Genomic DNA, 18,026 nt, shown 5'->3' with positions numbered 1-18,026 from the left:
TGTTCCGTCATCTTCTCTATGGGCAACTGATCCAAACAGAGTCAGACACACATACAGCGCTTCTCCTCAGTCCTCCCTCCAGACTCTGCAGTAATTTTTTAAGTGCATTGGAAAAAAAAAATCGAAAATCGAATCGAAACTCAAATTTTTCTTTAAAAAAATCGAAGATTTTTTTTTTGTAGGCAAAATCGCCCAGCCCTACATGCAGCTGTGTATGGTGAAACTCAGCCCATCCACCAAAGACAAACCCTGCCTCTCACCTCACACATTGAGCCATATGGACTTGTCTTTTTTCAACCTATGCAATTATGCAACATTCGACCCTATAATCACGTAGCCGAATTAAAGGGTCTCTTAAGGTACGCTCCAAAATGTAAGTCCCAAAGAATAGAGGAATCTCTGTGTAGCTCTGTATGAGTAACAGGAAAAATTACACAATCTAGCGCTCTCTGTATACTTAATAAAATGTATTCAAAGCAACAGAAAGGTACTTATAAACAGGGCACTGATCCAGTGCATAAGAACATCGTGTAACAATCAGAGAAATGCGATGGCCGCAGGTGAAGTCATGCACTGCGTTGCTCCCCCCCCCCCCTTTTTTAAAAGCCTGGCCCGCATTTCAACCATATAATGCGCAGGAAGACCACTGCTGAGACAGTCTAGAAAGGGCGGAGCAGCATCCAAAAAGGTGCAAAACTGTAGCCCTTGGACCAACTGATCCGCCAGCTCCACCAAGGCATCAAAGCTTAGCCCACTCTGTCAGTTTGCGACACCAGGGCAATAGTAGAACCGGCTTAATCAGCCACAGCCCCATATAGCTGGCCAGAGCCTCTGCCCTTTTATTAGCTGGACCTGTAAAGCCTGGGGTCTCCTCAACCGGAATGAAGGTAGCTCAATTTGACCTGGAAACCGGTGAGTCCACTACAGATAAAATTGGCCACCTGTAACAGTTAATCCTCTTAAGGATACCGCAAGTAAAAACGCTTAGCAACCACTGCGTTTTGGACAACCCCACTGTTTTGTGACAATGTTGTCAAGGTAAGCGGAAAGAGGAACACCCTAGCCGCTTTGGAGGGCCTGTGGGTGCCAAAGGAACCGATGCCTCCGAAGTGGCATTAGCCGCAACCTCCATTATTAAAGTTTCACACATTAATAGTGCATCCATCAGCGCCTATTTAAGCGCAGCTAGAGGAGCAGACAAATCATCCTCACTATCTGAGCACTCAGGAAGCGTGGATGCAGGCCCAGTAGGGTCGCTATATACTAAGCTCACCCCAAAAAACAATCGGGGGAGGCCGACTGCGATCCCGTAAAGGGGACGCCGGCAAAGGGCCCACAATGGACCACCTATCGGACCCCACAAACGGGGTGGGGGGTTGGCCAACCTCCAAGCCCTCCATAGAGGACATAATAGGACATAGTCCCCTTAAAAGGGGGCCGCTCGAAGTGACGCAGAAGCGCAGGCAAGTTTACCCTCACAAAAACAGGGCAAGTGTCCAACACAATGGCAGCAAGATTGTCATTCAAAAAAAAAAAAAAAAAAATATGAAGCGCCCCCACAGCACTACCCCTTCCAATGGAAGTGTCAAGATGACCACATGGGCTAGCAGGTCGCAGCCTGTGGCCTAAATTTTTATGGAGACCCAGCTGCAATTGCACAGATCCTCAGCCCGGTAAGTGCCCAAATAAGTGGGGGTTTCAGCTACACACACTAAGATCACACTAAGATCACACCCCAACAGGGGCACATGACTTGGCCGCATGGCCTAGTAGGCTCCAAGCCTCGGCATGAATTTTTGAAGGCGCCCAGCTATCAGAATGCGAGCCCCAGCGGAGCCGACCACCCAGGGGAAGTGGAGGGGAAGGAAGATGCCCAAACGGGAGGCAGGGGCATCAGCCACCCTCACAGGGGGCACCTCACATTTTTCAGCGAGTAGGCTGCAAACCCTCCAGGGGTAGTGGACAGCTACTTACCACACCAGGAACAAGGTGGGCACTGCTCCGGACTGGACACCGCTCCATCGTAATGTTGGTGCTGTAGGCTAGGAGGAAACGCTGTGACTCAGGCCGAAGCCGAGAAGTTTAACTCGCAGGCCAGCCTCCGTCCAGTGAGCTATGTCGCGGCCGACCCTAGTGCGGAGCTGCAGTCTGCACACAACTTGATTGTAGTTGTCACAGGAACAAAAAATTCCACGTAAAAAGAAAAAAATTGCCACTGTTGCCCCTTCCAGATTTCAGACCGCTCTTTCCCTTTGATACCCCCTGGACGCTCGCCCCGCAGGACCCGTTCTCTCTTCTTTTTCCCAATCCTCTCCTTAGTTTTCTTCTATTGTCGCTTCTTTGTCTTCTTTTCTCACTCCTTTTCCCTCTTTCTTTTGTCTTTGTGCTGCTTTCTTCTTCGGCTCGGTACTTTAAGTCTATGCCTACGGTGCTTAATGGAACGCTCTGGGACTTCTTCTGTTGTCTTTATTTGCACTATATGTCACTGGGGGGACTTTTGGTCCCCCTCTGATGATTTTTTGCTGATATACTTTATGCGGTCTACAAGGTTTTAAGTTTGGCTTACGCTCTGTCTGCATCCTGTTTTGCTGAGACCTGTTTTATGCGTTCCATTTTTTTTTTTTTTTTTTTTTTTTTCATATTGTACACATATGCCTTGTTTTGATGTATGTTTATGCCTTTTCTTAAAATAAAAACTTTTGTACAAGAAAAAAGTCTCCAGTTATCTGCATACGGTTAGTAACTCAATATATAATCCAGGGGATCAGCATAATCACTGGAAACATCGTCGGAGGAGGATGGAGGGAGAAGAGCGGAGGTGGAGGAGGAGGAGGGGAGGGAGGGAGAAAGAGCGGAGGTGGAGGAGGAGGAGGGGAGGGAGGGAGAAAGAGCGGAGGTGGAGGAGGAGGAGGGGAGGGAGGGAGAAAGAGCGGAGGAGGAGGGAGGGAGGGAGGGAGAAAGAGCGGAGGAGGAGGGAGGGAGGGAGGGAGAAAGAGCGGAGGAGGAGGGAGGGAGGGAGGGAGAAAGAGCGGAGGAGGAGGGAGGGAGGGAGGGAGAAAGAGCGGAGGAGGAGGGAGGGAGGGAGGGAGAAAGAGCGGAGGAGGAGGGAGGGAGGGAGGGAGAAAGAGCGGAGGAGGAGGGAGGGAGGGAGAAAGAGCGGAGGAGGAGGGAGGGAGAAAGAGCGGAGGAGGAGGGAGGGAGGGAGAAAGAGCGGAGGAGGAGGGAGGGAGGGAGAAAGAGCGGAGGAGGAGGGAGGGAGGGAGAAAGAGCGGAGGAGGAGGGAGGGAGGGAGAAAGAGCGGAGGGAGGGAGAAAGAGCGGAGGAGGAGGGAGGGAGGGAGAAAGAGCGGAGGGAGGGAGAAAGAGCGGAGGAGGAGGGAGGGAGGGAGAAAGAGCGGAGGAGGGAGGGAGGGAGGGAGAAAGAGCGGAGGAGGGAGGGAGGGAGGGAGAAAGAGCGGAGGAGGGAGGGAGGGAGGGAGAAAGAGCGGAGGAGGGAGGGAGGGAGAAAGAGCGGAGGAGGGAGGGAGGGAGGGAGAAAGAGCGGAGGAGGGAGGGAGGGAGGGAGAAAGAGCGGAGGAGGAGGGAGGGAGGGAGGGAGAAAGAGCGGAGGAGGAGGGAGGGAGGGAGAAAGAGCGGAGGAGGAGGGAGGGAGGGAGGGAGAAAGAGCGGAGGAGGAGGGAGGGAGGGAGGGAGAAAGAGCGGAGGAGGGAGGGAGGGAGAAAGAGCGGAGGAGGAGGGAGGGAGGGAGGGAGAAAGAGCGGAGGAGGGAGGGAGGGAGAAAGAGCGGAGGAGGAGGGAGGGAGGGAGGGAGGGAGAAAGAGCGGAGGAGGAGGGAGGGAGGGAGGGAGAAAGAGCGGAGGAGGAGGGAGGGAGGGAGGGAGAAAGAGCGGAGGAGGAGGGAGGGAGAAAGAGCGGAGGAGGGAGGGAGGGAGGGAGAAAGAGCGGAGGAGGGAGGGAGGGAGGGAGAAAGAGCGGAGGAGGGAGGGAGGGAGGGAGAAAGAGCGGAGGAGGGAGGGAGGGAGGGAGAAAGAGCGGAGGAGGGAGGGAGGGAGAAAGAGCGGAGGAGGAGTGAGGGAGGGAGAAAGAGCGGAGGAGGAGGGAGTGAGGGAGGGAGAAGAGCGGAGGAGGAGGGAGTGAGGGAGGGAGAAGAGCGGAGGAGGAGGGAGTGAGGGAGGGAGAAGAGCGGAGGAGGAGGGAGTGAGGGAGGGAGAAGAGCGGAGGAGGAGGGAGTGAGGGAGGGAGAAGAGCGGAGGAGGAGGGAGTGAGGGAGGGAGAAGAGCGGAGGAGGAGGGAGTGAGGGAGGGAGAAGAGCGGAGGAGGAGGGAGTGAGGGAGGGAGAAGAGCGGAGGAGGAGGGAGGGAGGGAGGGAGAAGAGCGGAGGAGGAGGGAGGGAGGGAGGGAGAAGAGCGGAGGAGGAGGGAGGGAGGGAGGGAGGGAGAAGAGCGGAGGAGGAGGGAGGGAGGGAGGGAGGGAGAAGAGCGGAGGAGGAGGGAGGGAGGGAGGGAGGGAGGGAGAAGAGCGGAGGAGGAGGGAGGGAGGGAGGGAGGGAGGGAGAAGAGCGGAGGAGGAGGGAGGGAGGGAGGGAGAAGAGCGGAGGAGGAGGGAGGGAGGGAGGGAGGGAGAAGAGCGGAGGAGGAGGGAGGGAGGGAGGGAGGGAGAAGAGCGGAGGAGGAGGGAGGGAGGGAGGGAGGGAGAAGAGCGGAGGAGGAGGGAGGGAGGGAGGGAGGGAGAAGAGCGGAGGAGGGAGGGAGGGAGGGAGGGAGAAGAGCGGAGGAGGAGGGAGGGAGGGAGAAGAGCGGAGGAGGAGGGAGGGAGGGTGGGAGAAGAGCGGAGGAGGAGGGAGGGAGGGAGGGAGGGAGAAGAGCGGAGGAGGAGGGAGGGAGGGAGGGAGAAGAGCGGAGGAGGAGGGAGGGAGGGAGGGAGGAAGAGCGGAGGAGGAGGGAGGGAGGGAGAAGAGCGGAGGTGGGAGGGAGAAGAGCGGAGGTGGGAGGGAGAGAAGAGCGGAGGGGGAGGGAGGGAGAAGAGCGGAGGTGGGAGGGAGAAGAGCGGAGGTGGGAGGGAGGGAGGGAGAAGAGCGGATGAGGAGGGAGAAGAGCGGATGAGGAGGGAGAGAGGGAGAAGAGCGGAGGAGGAAGGAGGGAGGGAGGGAGAAGAGCGGAGGAGGAGGGAGGGAGGGAGGGAGGGAGAAGAGCGGAGGAGGAGGGAGGGAGGGAGAAGAGCGGAGGAGCAGGGAGGGAGGGAGGGAGGGAGGGAGGGAGAAGAGCGGAGGAGGAGGGAGGGAGGGAGGGAGAAGAGCGGAGGAGGAAGGAGGGAGGGAGGGAGAAGAGCGGAGGAGGAAGGAGGGAGGGAGGGAGAAGAGCGGAGGAGGAAGGAGGGAGGGAGGGAGAAGAGCGGAGGAGGAAGGAGGGAGGGAGGGAGAAGAGCGGAGGAGGAAGGAGGGAGGGAGGGAGAAGAGCGGAGGAGGAAGGAGGGAGGGAGGGAGAAGAGCGGAGGAGGAAGGAGGGAGGGAGGGAGAAGAGCGGAGGAGGAGGGAGGGAGGGAGGGAGGGAGAAGAGCGGAGGAGGAGGAAGGAGGGAGGGAGAAGAGCGGAGGAGGAGGGAGGAGGGAGGGAGAAGAGCGGAGGAGGAGGGAGGAGGGAGGGAGAAGAGCGGAGGAGGAGGAAGGAGGGAGGGAGAAGAGCGGAGGAGGAGGAAGGAGGGAGGGAGAAGAGCGGAGGAGGAGGAAGGAGGGAGGGAGAAGAGCGGAGGAGGAGGAAGGAGGGAGGGAGAAGAGCGGAGGAGGAGGAAGGAGGGAGGGAGAAGAGCGGAGGAGGAGGAAGGAGGGAGGGAGAAGAGCGGAGGAGGAGGAAGGAGGGAGGGAGAAGAGCGGAGGAGGAGGAAGGAGGGAGGGAGAAGAGCGGAGGAGGAGGAAGGAGGGAGGGAGAAGAGCGGAGGAGGAGGAAGGAGGGAGGGAGAAGAGCGGAGGAGGAGGAAGGAGGGAGGGAGAAGAGCGGAGGAAGGAGGGAGGGAGAAGAGCGGAGGAGGAGGAGGGAGGGAGAGAGAGCAGAGGAGGAGGAGGAGGAGGAGGAGGAGGAGGAGGGAGGAGGGAGGGAGAAGAGCGGAGGACGAGGAGGGAGGGAGAAGAGCAGAGGAGGAGGAGGAGGAGGGAGGGAGGGAGAAGAGCGGAGGAGGAGGAAGGAGGGAGGGAGAAGAGCGGAGGAGGAGGAAGGAGGGAGGGAGAAGAGCGGAGGAGGAGGAAGGAGGGAGGGAGAAGAGCGGAGGAGGAGGAAGGAGGGAGGGAGAAGAGCGGAGGAGGAGGAAGGAGGGAGGGAGAAGAGCGGAGGAGGAGGAGGGAGGGAGAAGAGCAGAGGAGGAGGAGGGAGGGAGAAGAGCAGAGGAGGAGGAGGAAGGGAGAAGAGCAGAGGAGGAGGAGGAGGAGGAGGAGGAGGGAGGGAGGGAGAAGAGCGGAGGAGGAGGAGGGAGGGAGAAGAGCAGAGGAGGAGGAGGAGGAGGGAGGGAGGGAGAAGAGCGGAGGAGGAGGGAGGGAGGGAGAAGAGCGGAGGAGGAGGAGGGAGGGAGAAGAGCGGAGGAGGAGGAGGGAGGGAGGGAGAAGAGCGGAGGAGGAGGGAGGGAGGGAGAAGAGCGGAGGAGGAGGAGGGAGGGAGGGAGAAGAGCGGAGGAGGAGGAGGGAGGGAGAAGAGCGGAGGAGGAGGAGGGAGGGAGGGAGGGAGAAGAGCGGAGGAGGAGGAGAGGGAGGGAGGGAGAAGAGCGGAGGAGGAGGAGAGGGAGGGAGGGAGAAGAGCGGAGGAGGACGAGGGAGGGAGGGAGGGAGAAGAGCGGAGGAGGAGGGAGGGAGGGAGAAGAGCGGAGGAGGAGGAGGGAGGGAGGGAGAAGAGCGGAGGAGGAGGGAGAAGAGCTCCCCCTGCCCCAAAGCACCCACCCCCCCCCCCCAAGTTGAGGGCGTGTGGCCTGGTATAGTCCAGGGGGGCGGGGGCGCTCGTTCGTCCCCTCCCCTTTCCTGGCCTGCATGCTCGGATAAGGGTCTGGTATGGATTTTAAGGGGGACCCAACGCAGTTTTTTCGGCATGGGGCTCCCCTCAAAATCCATACAGACCCGAAGAGCCTGATTTGGAACCTGGGGGGGGGGGACCCCCACGCCGTTTTTTTTACCCATTTTGGCATGGAGTTCCCCCTCAAGATTCTCAGGGTGCAAGTCGCACAAGTCGGATCATCCTGTTCGACTTGTGATGCGACTTCCATTCAAATCAATGGGCTGCAAGCCGTATCAAACACGGCTTCTAGGCAACCATTGATTTTGAATGGAGGCAGAAAAAAATGCTGCTAAAAGCCAACGTGGCCAAACGTGCAATAACGCCAATGGAAGAAGCTACTAAAAGCCCGTTTTTACAGCTGCTTTTTCCTGGCGTTAGAAGTGGCTCTGCAGCTCGTTTTTTCTGACGCCCTGTGTGCATGGGGCCTTAAGCGTAACTCCACTTTTGGGTGATCTATTTATATTGCAATGATTTTAACAAACTGTTGCAGATTCCTACCTTTTGTTATTCTAAAGAAATCGGTTTGCTCCTCTGTGCGCCTGTGCTGAGTCTAATGGGAGTAGTTTCAGAAAAATTAGATTTTTGACTTACCGTAAAATCCATTTCTCTAATGTTCATCGACGGACAGCTCCTGATTCTTAACCATTGGGTTATACTGCCACCTACAGGAGTAGGACACTAGGCAGGAAAAAGCACAACTACGTCTATGGGCAGTCCCAGGGGGTATACACCCACTCTCAGCTATAGGTACTCAATTTTGTTACAGTGTCAGAAGAAAGTCAACTCCACAGAGGGGTGGGTGCTGTGTCAGTCAATGATCAGAGAAAAACAATACACCCTCAAAGAGGACCAGGTCCTCTAAGCAGCAGCCAGCAAAACCTTGCAGCCAAAAGAAGCATCCGCAGATGCCAACACATCCACTTTATAATATTTTAAAAGTGTGCACCGACGACTAGGTGGCCGCCTTGCAAACCTGCGTCACTGATGCTTGATGACAGAAGCCCAGGAGACACTAAGTGCCCTAGTTGAGTGCTCCGACAGTAGGGAAAGGAGGAACCTGATCGCTGAAGCAATAAGCTTGAACCACCGTCTGTCTGATCCATGTGGAAATGGTGGCGGAAAACCCTTTGAGGTCCGTGAGCACAAATAGGAAGCCTGACTTCTTAAAGGACTCCGTAGCTGCAAGGTACACCCTAATTGCCCGGACCACATCCAAGACATGCAAGGCAATTTCATTTGGAGGTTTTGCCTGGGACACAGGAAAGCCAACACAATGTCTTCATTCAAATGACAGCCAGAGACCAATTCCATGGAAAAAAAAAAAAAAAAAAAATCGCCAGGACCAGAGATTCCAGCAAGGAACTAGGTCCTTACTCCTGACTAGGCAGAAAAAAAACTGTGGGTGTATACCCCCTGGGACTGCCCAAAGGCATAGTCAAGCTTTTTACTGCCTACTGTCCTACTCCTGTAGGGGGCAGTATAACTCAATGGAAATCAGGAGCGTGTCAGTCAATGAACAAAAGAAATTGCTGTGTCTGCCTCTTTTTAGACGTGATTTCCTATTAGGAGTATCTTACCAGAAAGGACATTTTTGTTGCAGGAGATGCAGGATATCTGACATGTATCTTAGTGTAGACTTCTAAGAAAACCAGAGAACCAATCACACAACTAGTAAATGATGTTTCTGAGGGGCGTCTGTACACATTGTGTACAGAACACCTCCAGGTAGCCATATTGCAGTTTACATAAAATTACAGAGCTGCATATTGAAAAGGAAAGGTAATTTTTAATAACATTTGATTAAAATATGACTTGTGTCCCAATCGTATAGGCTTGATATTTTCGCCTATGAAAGTGGAGTTACCCTTTAAGTGTGGTCAGTTTAGCAGTGTTTATAGAAAATAGAATTCTGTGCGTCCCAGGTTTAGGGAGTTTTTAGAAACTCTAAATACATCATAAACGCAGCTAAACCTGTCATCCAAATGCAGAAAAAGTGATCTGAGAAGCATAAAGGTTGCTTGTACTTCCCAAATCACTTCTCCATTTAGAAAAGCTAAGCACAGGAGTGCTAGTGTGAGGCCTAAAAGTGGCTGGGGAAAAAAAAAATGGAATTTTTGACTTACTGTAAAATCCATTTCTCTGATGTTCATTGACGGACACAGCTCCTGGTATTCATAACCATTGGGTTATACTGCCCCCTACAGGAGTAGGACACTAAGCACAAAAAATATTCTGGCTACACCCATGGGCAGTCCCAGGGGATATAGGCCCTCTCTCTGCTATAGCCACTCAGTATTGTAACAAGCAGTGTCAGGGGAATAAATAACTCCACAGAGGGATGAGTGCTCTGTCAGTCAATGAACATCAGAGAAATGGATTTCACAGCGAGTCAAAACTCCAATTTTTCTCTGATTCATTGATGGACACAGCTCCTGATTCTTCTTAACCATTGAGATGTCCTAAAGCAGTGTTATACATGAGGGGTGGGATAAAAGCAGAAAAATTCCCAAGGCCAACCATAGCCAATAGGGCTGCGCATCTTCACTTACCTCACGATTCAATTCGATTACGATTATTAGGGTCACGATTCGATACGATTCGATTCCGCGATGCATCACGATTACTGCCCAATGCCCATGCCCAGCCCACTGCCCAATGGTTTTCAAAAAGGTGAAAGTATCAGGGCGACTATGTGTGGAATCGCATACTAGTATACAATATAATACTCGCAGCAGCTATATCAAAATGTGTGAATCACTGCACATTGAAGGATCATAAATGAATAGAAAGATACAGCGCTACTAACAAATGATGGGCAAACTAAGCAAAAAGTGTGCAAATATGTGCTGAATGTGCTAGTAGAATCCTGATGTGAGAAGTACTAGATCAAAGGGTACTAATATTACCAAAACCAGCAGTGCAGTAATCCTATTGTGTATAGATCACCCTGCTACAATATTTTATAATATGATTATACCAAGTGCATACAAATATCAATAAATAATGTGCAATATATAAAGTGAAAAAAAAAAATTATATATATATATATATATATATATATATATATATATATATATATATATATATATATACTGTATATATGGCACTTAGCAGTAATAAATATTAATCATAATCTAAAGTGCATAAGTGTGTAAACAATATCACTTGGTAAAGTGCATTTAATTATAAACCATAAGAGCCGGTTCACACTAATCCGACTCTTGAGTCGCTTTGATTAGAACGGTTCCATTGCACAGCATTGGGAGCTACTTGTCAGGCGACCAAGTCGCCTGACAAGTCGGAGTAGTGTGAACCGGCTCTAAATCAGGTGCTCCGTGCAAATAACAAATCAGTCCTTTTGTTTCATGTGCTATGCCTTACACCAGTCCATGCACATTTCCAGGCATGCAGCAGAATATTGGTGGTGGGAACCTCTTATCACCAAATACACCCCATGGAGAAGGAGGGGGGCTTACCGGATTAAACAAACATACACTTGAGGCTTGTTGCAAATAAACCATCAGCTGCTTACAGGAAGACTCCAGGACTTTGGGTCCACTGCAAATAGCGTCCTTTGCATCAACGTCTCCTACACAGCTTAGGGCAAACATGGATTCTGCGTGTGTGTCACTCTGGATTAGAGACTCACCCAATATAATATGTGAGTGCGAAAAATAGTGCAAATTGTCAAAAATAAATCTCAATATATAATAACAGTGCAAGTGACATAGAAAACCTATTACTGATTTTATTATCCCTAGAGGTTTTCTAGGTCACTTGCACTATCCTGTTTAATTTGTTCATAAATGATCTAGAGGAGGGGATATCTAGTACAATCTCAGTATTTGCAGATGATACTAAACTAGGCATGCCAATATCTTCTATGCAGGATGTGGAAACCTTGCAAGCAGACCTGAACAAAATAACGGGGTGGGCAACTACATGGCAGATGAGGTTTAATGTTGATAAATGTAAAGTAATGCACTTGGGGGCCAGAAACCAGAAAGCAAGCTACTCACTAGGGGGGGAACCTCTGGGTGAGTCTAGGATGGAAAAGGACTTGGGGGTACTGGTAGACAACAAGCTTGGCAGTGGCATGCAATGCCAAGCCGCCGCAAGCAAAGCCAACAGAATACTGGGATGTATAAGAAAGGGGATTCACTCCAGAAATAAAGAGATTATTCTCCCACTCTACAAGACTCTGGTCCGGGCACATCTAGAGTATGCTGTCCAGTTCTGGGCACCGGTCCTCAGGAAGGATGTGCTGGAATTGGAGAAAGTCCAGAGAAGGGCAACAAAAATAATTAGGGGAATGGAGGACATCAGCTATGAGGAAAGACTACAAGCACTGAACCTTTTCTCTCTGGAGAAAAGACGATTGAGGGGGGATATGATATCAATGTACAAATACTGTACTGGTGACCCGAGCATAAGGAACAAACTATTCAGAGAAAGGAGATACAATAAGACACGTGGCCACTCACTAAAACTAGAGGAAAGGCGGTTTAACCTTAAAGTGCGTAAGGGGTTCTTCACTGTAAGAGCGGTAAGGATGTGGAATTCTCTTCCACAAGCAGTCGTATCAGCAGGGAGCATTGATAGTTTCAAAAAACTATTAGATGGGCACCTTAGAGACCACAACATACAGGGGTATACAATGTACGGTTAAAAGCAAACACACACATCATAGGTTGAACTGGATGGACTGATGTCTTTTTTCAACCTCACTAACTATGTAACTATTATATATTGTGATTTATTTTTGCCAATTTGCACTACTTTTTACACTTCTATATTATATTGGATGAGTTCATATAGGTTTTTATATTAGACATTCTTGCTAGCACCTTTATACCCTTTGATCTAGTACTTTTCATATCAGGACTGTACTAGCACATATTTGCAAAATTAGTGTCAGTAACTGTTTCAGGGACACCTCCACTAGTGTGTAAGGGTTAATGTAAACTGATGCCGGAGTGATTACCTTATCTCCCGGTCTTTTCATGTCAGTCTGTCAGTCTCCTGCACTCACTCCTCACTCCGGTGTACAGCAGAGGGGGAGGAGGAGGAGGAAATCAGCCGGCCAGAGGGCACGTGACTGACAGAGATCTAAAGTCTGGAGATAAGGTAAAATCAGGCATCCGTTTACATTAACCCTTACACACTGGAAGGGTGCCCTTAAAAGGAGTCACTGACACTAATTTGTTTTAACTTTTGAGTGCACTGGCAGCAGGGCTGTACTTGGAGAGGCGGGAGGGGGGGGGGGGGGAGCCGGGATGACGACATCCACACATCGATGTTGCCGGTCCTCAGCATCGATGCAGAATGGCGGGTGGCCGCATCGCGATGCAACGATTATTTTCAACAGCCCTAATAGCCAACCAGGTAACATGGAGCTCAACCATAAACTGGAGCTCACCTGAAAATAGAAAAAAATACAACCTCAAAGAGGACCAGGTCCTCTAAGCAGCAGCAAGCAAAACCTTGCGGCCAAAAAATGCATCCGCAGATGCCAACACATCCACTTATAAACATTTTGTGAAAGTGAGCACCGACGACTAGGTGGCCGCCTTGCAAACCTGCGTCACTGACGCTTGATGATAGAAGCCCGGGAGACTAAGCACCCTAGTAGAGTGCTCCATGACAGGGAAAGGAGGAACCTGACCCCTGATGCAATAGACCCTTAACCACCATCTGTCTGATCCATCTGGAAATTATTGCAGAAGAAGCGGACAACCCTTTGTGAGGTCCGTCCGTGAGCACAAAGAGCCGGACTTCCTAAAAGACAATGTAGCTGCCAGGCACACCCTAATTGCCCAGGCCACATCCAAGGCATGCAAGGCAATTTCCTTCGGATATTTTGTCTGGGACGCAGGGAAGGCAACACAATATCATTCAAATGAAAGTCAGAAAACCTTTGGAAGGAATGACAGACGGTGGGCGAAGAACCCACTTATTTATGTGAATCACCAGGTAAGGTGAACAGGATAACGCCGCCAGTTCCGACACCCTGCGCGCAAAAGTGATAGCCACTAAAAAGGCCACCTTCTGGGACAATGTAAGCAGGGGAATCTCCCAAATATTTTTAAAAGAAGGCTTCTGCAGAGCTGAAAGCACCAAATTACGATCCCAAGGCGGCAATGGAGCCCGCACTGGAGGAACCAAAGGTCAGACACCCTGAAGAAAGGTACGCACCAGGGAGTGTAGGGCCAAAGGTCATTGGAAGAAAACCGTAAAAGCCGACACCTGGACTTTGATGGTATTCAAGGCCAATTTCCGTTCAAACCCCTGTTAAAGGAAGGTTAAGATCCGAGCCAAGAGAAGGAGCAGGGAGGAACCCCAAGAGACTCACATCACGCAATAACGTCTTCCACGTGTGATGGTAGATCTTCCTAGAAATTGATTTCCTAGCTTTTAACAGGGAAGGAATCACTGACTCAGATAAACCCCTATCCTTCAACATCTGGCATTCACAGCCAAGCCATCAAAGCTAGCGACTGTAAAGCAGGATGGAAGATCGGCATACCAAACCCGGCAAGGCCAGTCCAGAGTCACTAAGATGACTAGAATCCCTTCTGCCTAGATCCTGCATAGAAGTCTGGGCAGAAGCTTGAGGGGAGGGAAGGCGTAAATCAGTCAATACTGACCCCCACAAAGCGATCAGCACGTCTGTGGCATCCGCCAGAGGATCCCTTGACCGAGCCACAAACCTCTGCACCTTTCTGTTGAGCCAAGACACCAACAGATCCACCTCGAGGGTGCCCCTATGGAGATATAGCTGATGAAACACCTCTGGATAAAGGGGGGGGGGGGGGGGGGGAGATAATCCGCCTGCCAATTTTCCACTCGGGAATGTGTATGGCGGAAAGGGCTGGAACGAACCGTTCTGCCCACCTTAGAATGCAGGCTACCTCCAGAGCCGCCAGGACACTTCTTGTGCCCCCCCTGGTGATTGACATATGCCACGGCCGTGGCACTGTCCGATTGAATGCACACTGGATAACCCAAATGACAATCCGTCCAATGATCCAGACAGTCTGATCGCTCGGAGTTCAAAGACATTGATCGGTAGTCTGGATTCTTCCAGCATTCAGATCCCGAGTAGAATGCTTGCTGAGGACGCCTCCCCAGCTGAACAGGCTGGCATCTGTGGTGACCAGAAAATACAAGGCGCCTCTAAGTGCAGTAGTTAAGAATAGAATAAAAGGGATTAAAAAACACAATGTGCGAGATAACACCCTGTTGTAGACTATCTCCTTGGTTTTTTTCTCACCATTTTCTTCTGACAATTTTGATATATTTACATATATTTTTTATTTTCAGATTCATTATTATTTGTATAATTTTTACATTTATTTTTAACTTTATATTTTCTTTTTTTTTTATTTCACTCCCAACTCTGTTCATGTATTTCATTTTTATTAGTTTCAGGTAATGTTGTAGCACTTGTGTATTAAGTATCAGCCTCCAGGGGGCGCAAATCACTATTCTGCTGATCTTTGATTAAGCCCCGTCCTTACCATATTGCACCTGTATCTCACCTGTATCTTATCCATGATTAGTACCATCCACATAAGTATTCACTCACCTCCAGCGGGTGGAAGTCTGACAAAGGAGCCGCGCATGCTCCGAAACATGTAACCGCCCATCCACCCGCGTCACAGGATACTGGCCGCTCGCGTCCCTGCTTTGCTGTCAGGAGCTTCACGCCGCATACAGCTAAGACGACGCCCACACAGGAAGCGGAGCTCCGGATGTCCGCATCATAGAGCAGTGACCCTGAAGATACCGGATTGATCTCGGACTACCAAAGCATTATTTTACACTTGTCTCATTTCGCACACTGACTGTTTTTAATCCCTTTTATTCTATTAAACTCCTTAACTACTGCACTTAAGGCACCTTTTCTTTTCTTATCACCTTTGGAGCAGCTTTTTCATTCAAGTGCTGCCTAGGTGCAGTAACCCATTCACCGCCTGCACAGATCCAAGGAAGCGCCCATACAACACCCATTTTTTCATCCGTGGTGACCACTGTCCAATATAAGAGGAGGAAGGATTTTCCCAGCCAAAGTGCTGGAGAACAAAGCCACCATATCAAGGACTCTCTAAACTCACACGGATTTGATTTTCTAGAGACTAAGGTGTCTTGTCCCATTTGGTCAGAACCTCCCTTTGCACTGACCTCGTATGGAACAGTGCAATCAGAACCACCTCGAAGGTAGACACCATCAGGCCCAGCACCCGCACGCAAGTTGAGGGATGACCATCTGTTGGACAGCAGGAGGCGAATTGCAGCCTGCAATTTTTGGAGTTTGTCCAGAGGAAGGAGCACTCTTGGCTAGGGCCGAGCTCAGAGTCAGGCCCAGATAGTCTAGCTTAATGGACGGAATCAGAGCAGACTTCAGAATCCAGCCGAGTTCATATTGTGATCTCCAGGTTGTCCACCAGAGCAGAGGGAGACTCCGCTCACATTAGGAGATTGTCCAAGTAGCCCAGTACCACGATCCCCCATTGGGGTAGCAAGGCTAGCACCAGGGCTAACACTTGTGAAGACCCAAGGAGCAGAGGTGAGACCAAAGGTAACACCAAAAACTGATGATGCTCCTCTCCCACAGCAAAGCCTAGAAAACGCTGGAGACTGGCACATATTGGAATGGGAAGGTAGGCATCCTTGATAATGATAAAGGCGAGGAAATCCCCAACACAGGGATGCCACCGCCAATCAAATGGACTCCATTTTGAACTTCAGTACCCACACAAAGCCGTTTAGCGCCTTGAGGTCCAGTATTGGACGCCTTTTGCCTTCCTTCCTGGGGACTGAACAGGTTTGAGTAAAAACCCCTTAAAAAATTCCAAAGTCAGAACCAGGACAATCACCCCTTGAAGGAACAGGTCTTGTACTGCCCCAAACAGGCCCTGAAAGCGGTCTGGGGACAGGCGCAGATTGGAAGGAAAAAACCTTGCGAGGGGACAAGAGTGAAACTATCTTCTTGCCGGACCGAATGACTTTGTGGACCCACTTGTCTTGCACTAGGGAAGTCTATGAGTCCGGAAACAAGCAAAAACATCCGTTCAACCCCGATACGGGTGAGGGCGCACCGTCATGCTGAAGAAGCCTTGTCCACGGTCTGGGGAAGCCAGATCTTGGCTTGAAAGACTAGGTTAGTTTGGATTCTCCTGAAGAGACCCTGAAAGGGTTCGAGCCCTTGTCCTTCGACCCTGAGGGATGAAAAAAAAAAAAAAAAAAAAAAAAAACTTATGAGCTGAGGGCCCACTTCTACGATGATGTTCCTTGCCCTTAGTAGCCTGCGAAAGAAAAGTACTCATCCCCCCGTTTGACCTTTGATGCCATCCAGGGTAGCTCCAAACAGGCAATCTTGGAAAGCACTTCAGCCAAAAGAAATGCCAAAAGACCACCGCCAAAACAGAGGCGAGCCATCAGGGGAGCCGCATCCAAAGAGGCAGCACAGATAAACTGCAGCCCCTGGACCAGCTGGTTTGCCAGCTCGGCAAAAGCAGGGGGGAGCCATTCTCCCTCAAGGTCACAGTGTAGCCCACTTGGTCAGTTTGCGACACTAGGGCAATGGTGAATACTGGCCTAATTGCCGAACCAGAGTAAACATATGGTGGGCCACAGCCTCCGCCTTCCAATCAGCCAGATCCTTATAGGCCTGGGGACTCTTCAACCGGAATCATGGTTGCCTTGTTTAATCCGCATACAGGAGGGTCCACCACCGACAGCACAGTCCACTTCTTAAGAAAGGACTCCTCATAGGGGTAACGCCTAGTAAAGCGCTTAGGGGCCCCACGGGGGCGCTTTGGTCGTCCCCACTCTTTAGTGACAATTCTGTCAAAATAGGCAGGGAAAGGAAACCCCTTTGTTACTCTGGATGGCTTGTGAGTGCCAAGGGTACCTGCACCTCTGTCGCAGCTTAAGCTGTGTTCATCTTTAGGAACTCACGTACAGATACAATCCGTGCATCCACCAGCAGGCTTTTCGTGTGCTGTTGCAGACATGGAGGAATCATCCTCACTATCAGAGGTTTCCAGGCACGTTGTTGCAGACCCAGCAGGGTGACCCACGTCCACAGCCGCCAAATCAGATTCAGGATCTGATGTGACAAATGAGGCAGGGGAAGACGGGGTGCTTTTTGCTAGCCCATCGCCCGCAAGCCACCTCCACCCGGGTCACAAGGCACTCCAGGACCGCTGTCAGTGCACGGATGGTTGGTTGGGACCTGGAGGGTCCAGCAGCCTCCATAGGGATCAGGTGGGGAAATGTGCTCCAAATACTCCATGAGTCACCAGGGGGACCCCACAAAAAAGTGAAAAAAACACTGCTAAGTGAAAACCCCCACCACGCTGGCAGAAACACCCGGTCCCAGGCACAAAGCACCAAGCGATCCTCAGCAGAGAGGCAGAGGATCCCACCAGACTCACCATCAGCAGAGACAAGTACCTGCAGCCACAAGGATTACCTGCACTACACGTGCAGCGATCAGGAAGTAAAATGATCCAGGAGATGAGGGGCTCCCACCGCCGAAATCGCTGCCCACCGTGCTCCACTGTCATGGCCACCGCTATTTTCAATAGAAAACCACAGCAAAAATGGCCACCGGATTATACAAACATGGCCACCGTGTATAGAACACACAGGCTATAACAAAATGATGGCACCACGAGGCATACAGGGACCCAGGGTTGGGAGACCAGGCCGGGAGACCACCGGTGCACCCCCTGGACCCTTATCGCCAGTCAGCGCCCTGCCCCCACCCCTGGAAAGTGGCCAGATCACCCAAAGAGCCCCAGTGTATGTGGAAGGGGGGGCAGGATAAGGGACTCCGTAATGGTGGGGTGCTTGCGGGAGGGAGGGAAACCCGGGGGTCCAACCATCTCAAGGAGGGGCCCACATCCTCTCCAAAACCCTCCAGGGGGAGAGGGGGGGGGGGGACAGCTACTCGCCATACCAAGAACCAGACGGGCACATCTACAGAC

At 51.5% G+C, this 18,026-nt stretch overlaps 1 protein-coding gene across 2 annotated transcripts in view; it reads right to left on the bottom strand.

Moving 5' to 3' along the window:
• Positions 1 to 18,026, bottom strand: part of NABP1 (nucleic acid binding protein 1) — a 62,809-nt gene that overhangs the window by 29,612 nt on the left and 15,171 nt on the right. The window lies entirely within an intron of this gene.

Source organism: Pelophylax lessonae, assembly GCF_965119305.1.
Source record: "Pelophylax lessonae genome assembly, chromosome: 6".
NCBI lineage: Eukaryota > Metazoa > Chordata > Amphibia > Anura > Ranidae > Pelophylax > Pelophylax lessonae.
Note: the sequence above shows the minus strand (reverse complement) of the source record. Positions and strands in the feature narration are given on the sequence as shown.